This window comes from Ascaphus truei, chromosome 3, assembly GCF_040206685.1.
Source record: "Ascaphus truei isolate aAscTru1 chromosome 3, aAscTru1.hap1, whole genome shotgun sequence".
Classification (NCBI taxonomy): Eukaryota; Metazoa; Chordata; class Amphibia; order Anura; family Ascaphidae; genus Ascaphus; species Ascaphus truei.
The window spans coordinates 241,151,915-241,164,810 of NC_134485.1; the positions used below are offsets into that span (position 1 = coordinate 241,151,915).

The 12,896-nt window shown below is 39.5% G+C and overlaps 1 protein-coding gene across 2 annotated transcripts in view; it reads right to left on the reverse strand.

The window, feature by feature from the left end:
• The window catches only part of FHL2 (four and a half LIM domains 2), an 81,685-nt gene extending 69,036 nt beyond the window's left edge, over positions 1-12,649 (reverse strand). Inside the window, exons 1-2 of one of the 2 annotated variants that reach the window (XM_075590439.1) lie at positions 12,612-12,649; positions 11,761-11,847 (exon numbers count right to left, since the gene is read on the reverse strand). The gene's annotated coding sequence lies outside the window, so the exon portion shown is untranslated. Of the gene's footprint in view, positions 1-11,760; positions 11,915-12,611 lie in introns of those variants that run through there. The other variant, XM_075590438.1, reaches the window with a different exon arrangement.
• Positions 12,650-12,896: the final 247 nt, after the last annotated feature.

The following is a 12,896-nucleotide window of genomic DNA, read 5'->3' on the forward strand; positions in this document are numbered from 1 at the left end:
TGGAGGCGCTGGCCATATTGATTCTTATGGAGGAAAGCCGCGTGGCTTTGAAACGGCTAAGTTCGAAAGTGTGTAAAGGTAAAACCCATATCTCCGGTTCTGTGAGTACCAGAGGGCTGGGATTTTTGTCGCATGTAGTCACTGCTCCGGCATGACTGCATGGCCATTTCCAGCCCTCTCCGATCAACCAGACGGAGTATGGGTAAATGTGAAAATTGTGATTTCCCCATTGACTTCAATGGCGGAGTTGCTCCATTGAAAGCCTATAGCGGCGGAGCCCATTGATTTCAATGGGAGAGTGAAATGTAGTGATTTATTTTAGCTTATAGCGGAGAATCCTGCATTAAAGTTAATAGGGGATTTTAACTTGTTTTTTGTATCTCCGGTTCTGGGGGTCGTGGAAGGCTGATATTTGGCCACTATGGCAAGGCATGAGGACCTGGCAAATTTCAGCCCGCTCAGACCCACAGAACGGATTATTTTAATATGTGTAGATATTAAGGAATATACTGTTTTGCAAGGCTGGTATTAAAGCCCGGGAAAGTTACTGGCTCTGCTTTATGTTAATGTTCAGGAGGGCGACTCTTGTCTACAACAGCCCCCTGATCAAAGACTTGACCACTCTGATTGTGTACAATAGGGCGGAGAAACGCAGAGCCTGAGTTGTCTGTAAGTGCCATAATTCACACCTACAGACAAACAGGTTTCCTGACTAGATACAAGTCTGGTAGACTTTCAGGCGCCCAGTGTTAGGGTTTGGGGCTGAAACTCCATATAAACGAGTGTAAGCCCTATACCCATTGTCTTTCGTGATGTCTTCATTTGAACCTGTATTGCTGAATGAATTGCCAATCCTGTACCTGATTGCTTCATTGTTCAACCCCTAAGTAAGTGCTATTTCTTGTCTGTTATTTGTATCATCTTGTGTGTTCTCCTTCTTTAAGGCATAAACTATATTTATTATATCTAAGTCGTGTTCAATTCAACCCAGATATTTGGTGTATATTATAACCTATCACAAGTTACCGTGACAGGATGTGACTGCAGCAAGTTTCTTTTTCAATTCTTCATTACATTATTTAAAACAATACCAATAAAAAGCAATACCTATGAGTGGCGTTTTGTGCGTACTACAGTACTATCTTGTGGGATAGTGGAGACTCCAGTGGAAGAGAGCCACACATACCAATGAGAAGAATGCTAATCTGTTATCCCTACTATGAGGTCTGTGTATCCTGCACCTACTGCTATTAAATAATTCATGAGCTGTTTTGCCTTATTGCTTTTTATAATGTTTATTAATTTAAATTTATTAATCCTCCTACTTACCTGTAAAAATGCGGAGATGTTCTCTGTTTGTTTCGGAGTTTCCCGCGCATCAGCCGCACTGACGCATAAGCGCTAATGGCGCTTTACATTGAAAGCGCCCGCGGCGCCGAAACCGAATGAAAAAACGCCGCATCTGCCCGCGTTTTTAAAAATCCCGCGGTGGCGGCCGCAGGAGGTTAAAGGCGGCCGCCACTGTATGTATCAAAGTACTTTGCTCCAATGTTGTCCCATCTGCCCCAGCTTAGACCTTGGGGAGTGTCAGTAGGAGGAGCTGGGGAGGAGTTACAAGTATCACATTAGGTGTTTCTCTTCGTCATTCTTTTTGACATTTATTTGCCAAAGAAAGTCTGACAAATCCAAAGTGCTCACAATGTTCAGCGCTCCTCATGATATGGAAAAGACGTGAGAAAGAAAAAGAGCACTATAGTGAACTACGTTCACATGAAGATTTCAGCACATAGAATTGGTAAGATATGCACTTACTTAAAAGTGCCTATACCAGGCACGTAACGGTATCTTTTGAAGACAATTCACCTCCGTTTTGGTAATAATAATTTCAAGAGGGAGTTCTTTTGTAAAAGCTCCAGCTTTATAAAAGTTCAGGTACTGATTAAACACATGACAGTGTAAAAACAAGTAGAGACAGGCCAGTTCATGTGTTCCCCTCCGGTTTCTGCGACATCCACCGCCGATCCAGCCGGCGTTCTACGTCACTTCCGGTCTTTGGTGTTGCACCGTAACTGGTCCTCCCGGCAACCCTACGCGTTTCAAAGGTGGTCCTTCTTCGTCAGTTGACTTACCCAATTTCCCCATTAAACATATCCATGTCAGTTCACTGTCTTTAAAGCTGCAGAACGTGCTGCATTGCATTAAAAAAAAAAAAAAAATTACATGATTGAAGTAGGGGGTCTCCAGAGATGAACTGTGTTAATTTCAGCTTCCTGAGATACATACCTCCACAGTGGTGCAGTTATCCCTCTGCAGTTTGAATGTCCCGGTCACGCTGGCCAATAGGAAGCCGCAATGGATGACATCACGACTTCCAGGCACGTGTGGCTGCAGGTATACCAGCACTGCTTCAAAAATTAGTATATCTGGAAGCAGGGGGTTTCCACTGAGCTTAAATTAACACAATTACGCTCCGGAGTCCCCCAGCTCCAATCCTGTAATAAAATTTAAAAAATGAAAACTTAATGCAGCTTGTTCTGCTGCTTTAACTGCCTCTGAGAAATATAAATCTGATGATTCCACTCTTACCGTAAATGTAATATGTCCAGGATAAGAATTCCTGGTCGCTCCCCTGTCCTTTTAACAGGAACAATCCTATCTGCCTTTTTCCTGTCCTCTGCTCACATTTGCACTCTTGCAAAGCTCTGTTCGTTCTCCCTACACATCCTAAAACATGCTACTTCACTTCTCAATGAGCAACTACTATTCCTTACACCCCCTTACGCCTTCCCACCTTAGCTACTGTAGCAAAATAACACGTAATCTGCTACTTGCTATTTCATTTGAAACTATTCTAGCACTGCAGCTGGAATCATCACAGTCCTATTCAAATTTGACTCAGACACTCCCTCCTCAAAATCTCTGCCGACATCTGCTCTGTATTCCCTTTAAAGTTATTTCACCATATTCCAAATCAATACACATCTCCTGCACCACTCTACACCATCTCAAATCACTTAATATAGCACTACCCTAACCCTCATTTCTGCTCAAACAGTTCTTGTCTCTGCTCTACCTGTACTTTCAGTCCTATCCAGGGTTGCCACCACTCCGGATTTGACTGAAGACTATGGGCTTCGGCCAAATATCTCTGGGCTTCGGATTTACTTGGCATCCTCCCCCTGCAAATCAAGTCAAAACATGGCTGCGCGAATAAAATTGCGCCACATTGCCATATCAACGTGACGCCTCGGTGCCATAAGGTGTCCCGCTGTCATGGCAACTTGACACCATGTGACACTGTGACGTCACATAGAGTCCTGTTGTCATGGCAACCTGGCGCCATATGATGTCACACAGCCATGTTTTGACTTGATTTGCAGGGGGAAGATGCTGGGAGGATACCGGAAGACACTGGGAGAGACGCAGGTAAGAGAAATAAATATATAACAAAACGATGAATGTAAAAAAATGTTATCTCCAGGTTGGACTTCAATAGAAGGTGGCAAGCCTGGTAAAATCATATCTAAAAGCATTCTTCTTTGTAAAATCTTATCTATAGTTTCTGTAAAATGATTTTATCAAGGCATCCACTTTCTCCATCATCAAATCTCAACAAAGAGTGTACTTTTTTTTTTAAAGGAAATGTATTAACAGCTAGCTATGAATGCTTGATTACCAAAACCAAAGCATGTTCCAGAGAGCTTTCTTAGCATCAATAGGAGCAGAAGTGCCAGGGTTATTGTATTGTGCTATAGTAAAAGGTAGATTGTGGGTTTCTTAGGCTATCCATAGGTCTTAGGAAAAATGTTCAAAAAGTTAAGAAAAATCAGTAATTTGGGTTTATTTGTTACGGTAATTAGTAATATAAAAAAACACATACAATCATTTAATAAACTAAAAAACATATACTGTACATATACTATGAAAATACAGAGCAGTAAATAAGAACTCCAAATACATAAAGGAGTTCCCTAAGGCAGGGGGGCGCAAACTTTTTTCCCTGCGCCCCCCTGCCGGCTGTCCCCTCACTCCCGCGCCCCCCCCCCAACCCCAACTTACCCGCGCTCCGGCGTAATGACGTCACGTTGCCATAGCAACGTGACGTCACATGACCTCGCAGCGTCATTTTGATGCCGCGTTGCCATGGCGACGCAGGGAGGAAGCCGCCGGAGCCACGGTAAGTTAGGTTTACAGAGGCCCTGCAGCTCCCCCGGCACTTAATTTAAGTGCCTTCGGGAAGCGCGCGGGGCCTCTGTAAACCCCGCGCCCCCCGTCGGCAGTGTCGCGCCCCCCCTGGGGGTCGCGCCCCACAGTTTGCGCACCGCTGCCCTAAGGCACAGAATATAATAACCAGGAACAGGAAGAGAACCTGCAGAGATAATATTCACAGTGACCTTAAACGCAATTGAAGGAGGGAGGCTAATCTTATTTGTAAAAAAGGTACAGATTGCGTTAACACATAACTGTAGATGATTATGGACTAAAATGTTAATAATCCTAAAGTACAAATACAGTATAACAAAATTGCAACAAATGCAAAGGATGCAAGGATAATGCATGAATAATTAAGAAATAGAACAGAGAGGACAACAACAAGAGGTTAAGATTCAATAAAGAGACCAAATATCAATTTCTTAATTCAGTCCTAATGGGACTAGAGTTCTTAATTTATATATCCAAAAGCTTTCCTCTTTGGATAGAGCTTTTATTTTATGTCCCCTCTTCTGTCAATAGGAACAGTCTGTATAAGAAGTGGGTGTGATAAACAGTGTGTCTCAGCATTTCAAAATGTTCTGTATCATTACCAGGACCCCACATTGATGCACAATAGAGGTATAAAGACTGTTATCATTGTAAGAGATTGAGGGGTTTAAATGCCAGTATGCACATAGATATTTTATTCCCTGATGAAGTAGTTTGTACTACAAAACGCGTTGGAACGTTATATTTGGTCTGTGGACTGTATCTGGGCTGTCCTTTGTATCTGGACTGTCCTTTGTATCCCTTACAAGTGCGCTTTACGGACTAATTTGCGTATCGTCGCTGTGGTGACGCTTCAGTGACGTCATCAGCCACAACCCGTAGAGGCACACTTGCTGAACGCTACGCCAACCATACTGGTTGTGTCTCTGCTGGAGCTCTCGAGACCACGGATATACTGACTGGAAGTCCTCCTGTCTGTCTGCCCTTCTACCGTTGCCCGGATCGGAAGTCAACAGCGTGACACATCTTCGCCGTTCATTGGGACTGGTTTCGGATTGTGTTGCGGTAACCTACGTCATTATATTACATGAAATACTTTAAAGAGCTGCTATTTTGTAGCTGTGATACTTACCCTTCTTCATAATATACAATACATTGTTTAACCTACTACACTATGAGTCGTGCGCGTGTCATTTTTCTGTTTCATTTAGCCTTCGAGGTGACGAGCCATCTTTTTGGATAGCAGCAGGCTGTCTTACTTTTAGCCTTTAAGATAAGGTTGTGTATTTTTTATTTTTTGGTACACGGATCTTTTAAGAATATTTTCTATCACTGTATCATTCCTTTTTTTGAGTCAACACCCCTAGTCCAATTCACTAGGTTTGGGCCAGCACAGAAATTTCGATTCACTTTTAAAGTGTTATATCTATTCATATTAAAATTGGTGCGTGGTTACATCTTTTTGTTCACTTTTGTCTGCTTACTTCTCATGGGTACAAATCTATTACACAAACAAACTCAGATTTTACCCCACAAAACGGGTTATGAGGGGAAAGCCCGGGAAATGGATTTGGACAGTTTTGCCCATCTCTATGAACAACCACCCTGTATTGAAATATTATTATGCATATAAAGGTGAGTATTGCACGTACAAAATATAAATAGAATTTAAGCACATTGAGCATGCATGAGAGAACCGGCGTTCGCATTAGGGATTCATCCTGCTGAGTGCACAGACGTGTCCTCAGAGTCCTGTGGTCAGTAGTGACTGCAATGGTCACCGGCTTTGTCTAGCAAATCATCAGTGTACCTGTGCCAGTGTGGTGGTCTTGAGCCAGCTTGGAGAAACAAGGATGTCCTAAGCCCCTTGTGATCATCTTAAATTCTATTTATATTTTATACTCACATTTATACGCATAATAATATTTCAATACAGTTTTCGCTATGATTGTGTGCTCTTTTTTTGCTTGTTTTTTCTATTGATTCATGATTTGGAGCCATCACTCCAGAGGAACTGCAGACCGCCTGGTGACTTCATATCCTGTGTTACCAGGAAGGACTTTTTATATATTGTTTTTTTCACATAGACTAGAGTGTTTATTTGATTCGTCCAATAATTAGCCGTTAAACAGTTTCACTTTAGTTTTTTATTTATGTAGCCATAGATCTGTTTCTATCACACTGTTTTGATTGATTTGTTGCCATGTTTACCCTATTCAGAGGTTTTTTCGCTTTAAATGGAAACACATTTCTTCTTAAAAGATACAGCTTATTCCATTGTGGATCCATTGCGGATCGGGTAGACAGATTGTTGGGGGGGGCTGGGATTGACCCGGCGGTCTTGGTACATGTTGGCACCAATGACAAAGTTAGAGAAAGATGGAGGGTCCTAAAGAATGATTACAGGGATCTAGGCCAAAAGCTTATGGCAAGGACCTCCAAGGTAGTATTTTCTGAAATACTACCAGTGCCATGCGCTACCGCAGGGAGACAGTCAGAGATCAGGGAGGTTAATGCATGGCTAAGAAAGTGGTGTAGGAAGGAGGGGTTTGGGTTTTTAGAGGACTGGGACTCCTTTTCTGAGAGGTGCCATCTATATTCTACGGACGGATTGCACCTCAATGAAGAGGGATCTTCTGTGCTGGGGGGGAGAATGCTAAAAAGTTTGGAAGAGATTTTAAACTAGGATGGAGGGGGGTGGGGAATGAAACAGATAATGAACTAAATGGAATAGATGAGGATACAAGGTGGTATGGAGGTAGAATGGGGGCAAGTGCAAGTTTGACAAGCAGTGGGATACCCATAGTAAATAGAGATAATACTAGAAAACTTCTAAAGACTAAACCAAGTGGGAGCAGAAAGGAAGGAGCAGATAAGATAATAGTACAGGCTGGAAAAAAACTTAAATGCATGCTTGCTAATGCAAGAAGCCTGACAGATAAAATGGGGGAGCTTGAATTAATAGCTACAAGGGAGCAGTATGATATCATAGGCATTACTGAAACATGGTGGGATGAAACTCATGACTGGACACTTAATTTAGAGGGTTATTCTCTTTTTCGGAAGGATCGAACAAATAGAAGGGGATGTGGAGTATGTCTATATGTTAAACCAGATCTAAAACATATTATAAGGGATGATGTCTATAAAGGGAATGATGAAAATGTAGAGACCTTGTGGATAGAAATTAGCAGTGGAAGTAAAAGTATAAAGAAAATGTTTGTGGGAATATGCTATAAACCACCAAATATCTGTGAGATTGAGGAAGCTAAAATACTTTTGCAAATGGAGAAGCCATCAAAACAGGGTCATATTTGCATAATGGGGGATTTTAATTATCCAGACATAGACTGGGGCAATGAGATTAGCATTACAACAAAAGGAAACAGGTTTTTGGGGGTGCTTAAAGATAATTATATGACCCAAATTATTGAGGAACCAACCAGGAGAGGGGCAGTTCTGGATTTGGTCATATCAAACAATGTAGAAGTAATAACAAATATTCAAGTCCTGGAACATTTGGGTAACAGTGATCATAACATGGTCTCATTTGAAATAAATGATCAAAAAACAGATTACTTGGGTTCAACAAAGACTTTAAACTTTAGAAAGGCAGATTTGAATAAACTGAGGTCTAATCTAGTAGTAATACAATGGGATGATGTTTTTGCAGGGAAAAATGTAGAAGATAAATGGCCAGTCTTTAAAACATTGTTAGAAAAACACACTTATCAGTGTATACTCTTGGGTAATAAGTATAAAAGAAATAAGTCAAAACCAATGTGGCTAAATAAACAGGTAGGGGAGGAAATGGACAAGAAGAGGAAGGCATTTAGATTCTTTAAGTCAGAAGGGACAGAGACATCGTATCAGAATTATAAGGAATGCAACAAAAATTGCAAAAGGGCAATTAAATTAGCAAAAATGGATAATGAAGAAAGGATTGCAATAGAAAGTAAGGTCAACCCTAAAAAGTTCTTCAAGTACCTTAATAACAAAAAAATGAGAAAAGAAAATATAGGACCCTTTCAGTGTGAGATGGGTAGGCAGATTATTGGAGATAAGGAAAAAGCTGAGGTATTAAACAAATTCTTTGCCTCTGTGTTTACCAGGGAAGAATCAAGTTCAATAGTAGCACTACAGGAGGAAGCCACAACCTCCATATTAATGAACAATTGGTTAACTGAGGAAGAAGTTCATAAGCGACTTGAGAAAATTAAAGTAAATAAGGCACCTGGCCCCGATGTCATACAGTACATCCAAGAGTTCTCAAGGAGTTAAGCTCAGTAATAGCAAAACCATTATATTTAATATTCAAGGACTCCATTTCCAAAGGCTCAGTACCACAAGATTGGTGTAAAGCAGATGTGGTGCCTATATTTAAAAAAGGAGCTAGATCACACCCGGGGAATTACAGACCTGTAAGCCTGACTTCAATAGTAGGGAAACTACTCAAAGGTTTAATACGGGATAATATTCAGGAATACCTAATGGAAAACAAAATTATTAGTAATAGTCAGCATGGATTTATAAAGGATAGATCTTACCAAACTAACCTTATTTGTTTCTTTGAGGAGGTAAGTAGGAATTTAGACCAGGGTAATGCAGTTGATGTGGTTACTTAGATTTTGCAAAGGCTTTTGATACGGTTTCACACAAGAGGTTGGTGTACAAAATAAAGGAAATTGGACTCAGTAATAATATATGCACCTGGATTGAAAACTGGTTAAAGGACAGACAACAGAGGGTTGTCATAAATGGAACTTTTTCAGGTTGGGCTAAAGTCGTGAGTGGAGTACCTCAAGGATCGGTACTGGGACCCCTGCTTTTTAACTTGTTTATTAATGACCTTGAGGTTGGGATCGAGAGCAAAGTCTCCATCTTTGCTGATGATACTAAATTGTGTAAGGTAATAGAATCAGAGCAGGATGTAATTTCTCTTCAGAAGGACTTGGAGAGACTGGAAACGTGGGCAGGTAAATGGCAAATGAGGTTTAATACAGATAAATTTAAGGTTATGCATTTGGGATGCAAGAATAAAAAGGCGACTTACAAATTAAATGGAGATATATTGGGGGAATCCTTGATGGAGAAGGATTTAGGAGTGCTTGTAGACAGCAGGCTTAGCAATAGTGCCCAATGTCATGCAGTAGCTGCAAAGGCAAACAAGATCTTATCTTGCATCAAACGGGCAATGGATGGAAGGGAAGTAAACATAATTATGCCCCTTTACAAAGCATTAGTAAGACCACACCTTGAATATGGAGTACAATTTTGGGCACCAATCCTAAGAAAAGACATTATGGAACTAGAGAGAGTGCAGAGAAGAGCCACCAAATTATTAAAGGGGATGGACATTCTAACTTATGAGGAGAGGCTAGCTAAATTAGATTTATTTACATTAGAAAAGAGGCGTCTAAGAGGGGATATGATAACTATATACAAATATATTCAGGGACAATGCAAGGAGCTTTCAAAAGAACTATTCATCCCACGGGCAGTACAAAGGACTCGGGGCCATCCCTTAAGGTTGGAGGAATGGAAATTTCACCAGCAACAATGGAAAGGGTTCTTTACAGTAAGGGCAGTTAAAATGTGGAATTCATTACCCATGGAGACTGTGATGGCAGATACAATAGATTTGTTCAAAAAAAGGTTGGACATCTTTTTAGATGGGAAAGGTATACAGGGATATACCAAATAAGTATACATGGGAAGGATGTTGATCCAGGGATTCATCCGATTGCCAATTCTTGAAGTCAGGAAGGAATTAATTTTTCCCCTTAATGGGTTTTTTTGTTTGCCTTCCTCTGGATCAATAAGTAAGTATAGATATAGAATAAAGTATCTGTTGTCTAAATTTAGCATAGGTTGAACTTGATGGACGTACGTCTTTTTACAACCTCATCTACTATGTAACTATGTAACTATGTAACTATGTAACTATGTTTACACTTTGTAACTCAGTCATAAGTCACATGGTTTTATATGAGATAGTTTGTATTCTATCACTCTTTTTCCATGTTGTGTGTTATATTGTTACTATTCCTTATTCATATTAGATATAACATTTGGACTGTAGGGCTCTGCGAACTCTTTAACATGTTAAAAGTTCCTCGGCTTCCCCAAAAAAATAATACAAAATATTATCACTATCAGAAGTGCAAATACTGTACGTTTTACAAGTGATATTGTTCCCACTCAGCCATTAAATTATGAAGCAAGCTCTTGTAAAACATTGTTTATGTTTACTAATGAAGACTCAATATATAAGTTATTGAAAATAAGTTTTACTAACAGGATCCATTACCAAACAAATGTGTTTTTTTTTAAATAGATTTAAAGCTGGAATGGTACATGAAAATAAATTGCAGGCACAACCTGTACCCACTGCCCTTCAAAGGAATGCCATGTCCAGGTTTTCCATATGCATTAGAATGACAAGTCATAAGTATCTAATTAAAAAAAGTAATACAATATAAAATACATATCATATTCACCATAAATGAATGGTGGGAGGAGCTGCTTCATGTATAGGTGGTATACACATAGTCATTTAGGCAGAAGACATATCAATCGAGTTCAACCTTTGAATTGAATGCTTCATGTGCATGTTAAACTGCACCGTATTATAGATTGAAAATATATAATCCACCCTTAGGGATTCTTCCTTATCCATTTTAATAATGTACAGTATTAAAGTCTTGTACTAATATTTTGGAATGAAGAACTGTAACTCACATTCCAAAAGTTCAACTTGTGCCCAACCAAGCTGCCACATAGAATGTATTTTCATGGTCACGGGATCAATTACTCAATGGGGCATCCTCCACAGGGGAACAGGAAGAGCTTCCAACTAGCGGAATTCTCATAGGGCAATAAGATTTAGTTACTTTCGCATGGAGTAAAACTTAAAAACAATGTTTTATTAACATGTTTAAAACAAAGCCATCACACTGTAGCTAGAATTCCAGAACTTGCGGCGCGGGCCAAAACTTCAGGGTTTTTTTTTGCTTGAAACTTTGATACATTGTCCAAAAACGTGAGGAGTAAACCATAACATAATAATGGACTATGACTTTTTTTTTTTAATGCCTTTTTTAAAATCTCAAACAAGTCACATAAAATATCCTTCGTTTGACACACAAGGATTTTCAGAGCCAGATATGTTCTTATGAGCAACACTTTTGATGTTATGCTTGTTATTAACATTAGTCATTTAGCTTGGAACTCACTATATGGACAAAAGAAAATGTAAACAAAAAACAAGACAGCTGCATCTTACCTTCCTTATAATGACAATCCCATTTGGACATCCTTAAATTCTTATACTGTACGTTTGTAACCATGTTAAAAATAAAGACAGAACATAGAAGATTATCTATAATACAACATTGAGATTTGTATGTTAGCTAAGGAGGCATGATTTTGTACTTGATTTGCATCTCACAAAAGAAATAACAAAGCTTAAGAAAAAGTACAAAACAGTTGCAATTCTCTACATCATCTTTCTTGAAAATCATAAATTGTAGTAAAGAGAACCCGATCAGTGCTTACCTGCTGTCAGTGTGTGATGGGTCTGCCCTTCAGTCAGAGAATGAGGGGGAAGAGACCACAGCTCTGCAGTTTTGCTTCACTGGATTACTGAAACAATGGCTTTAGTCATTATGAAGATGGACATCCTTGTGATAGTTGAGCTATAAATACTGTATCTTCAAAGAACAAGCTCATTGACAGCAGATAAGGACTACAACACCTCAGAAAAAGCAGCCTTATAAGGCTCCAGAGTTTCAGTGCAAGATTTAGCATTGAACAGTTCTTATGGGCTTTTTAGCCAATTCACCCTTAGATGTTGTTACTTCAAGAAGAGTATGTATGAATGAAACTCAAGTTTAACATGATGGATCATTTAGCAAACCAAGGAGCCTGAACTCCTTCAGCCAGCAACACAATAGGCCTGCATCAGCCCCACTACTTATTGATAGGAACTAATTATGCTTTTTGATGCTCCAATGTTCGGGTACATTAGCGTATAGATATTTGTAAAACTATAAGCAGGATCACTGCGGCTTTATACTTAAATATTACGGAGAGGAGGGGGGGTCTTAAACAAACTGATACAGCTATGTAATGATTCAGATACATACAGTAAGCACAAAGGGCACGTTCAGACTTCTTATACAATATTATTATAAAAGCTAGAGAGATGTATAACAAATATGTAATATGTACATAACAAAGATGTATAACAAATAACTCACACATTCCCAATACGAAGCCATTACACAGACTAAAGCAATCATGCTCATAACACTTTAACTGACAGGTATATTGGAGTGGGTATATATTATTCATGCAGTATAATATCTTCTTAACTAGCTGCTGTAAAACTGAAGATCAATACATACACATCATTTTCTGCCTCTCATAGATGTACTGATTTGAATGTGTTCAGTTCCCCTGCTGACAGTATCCTACACTGATCATTTCATGCCGATGCTTTCAGACCTCCTCCATATATCTCCCTCTCTCTGTTGCTCTTGTCTTGATAAAGGATAGGGATAATTTAGCTCTGTGTAGATAATGTCATGTACCCTTAATAACCCCATGAAATATGATACACAGTACAGTGCCTCCAAGAGAGAAGGAGATGTTCAAATGAAAAAGAAGACTAATCCGCTGATTAAAGTGCT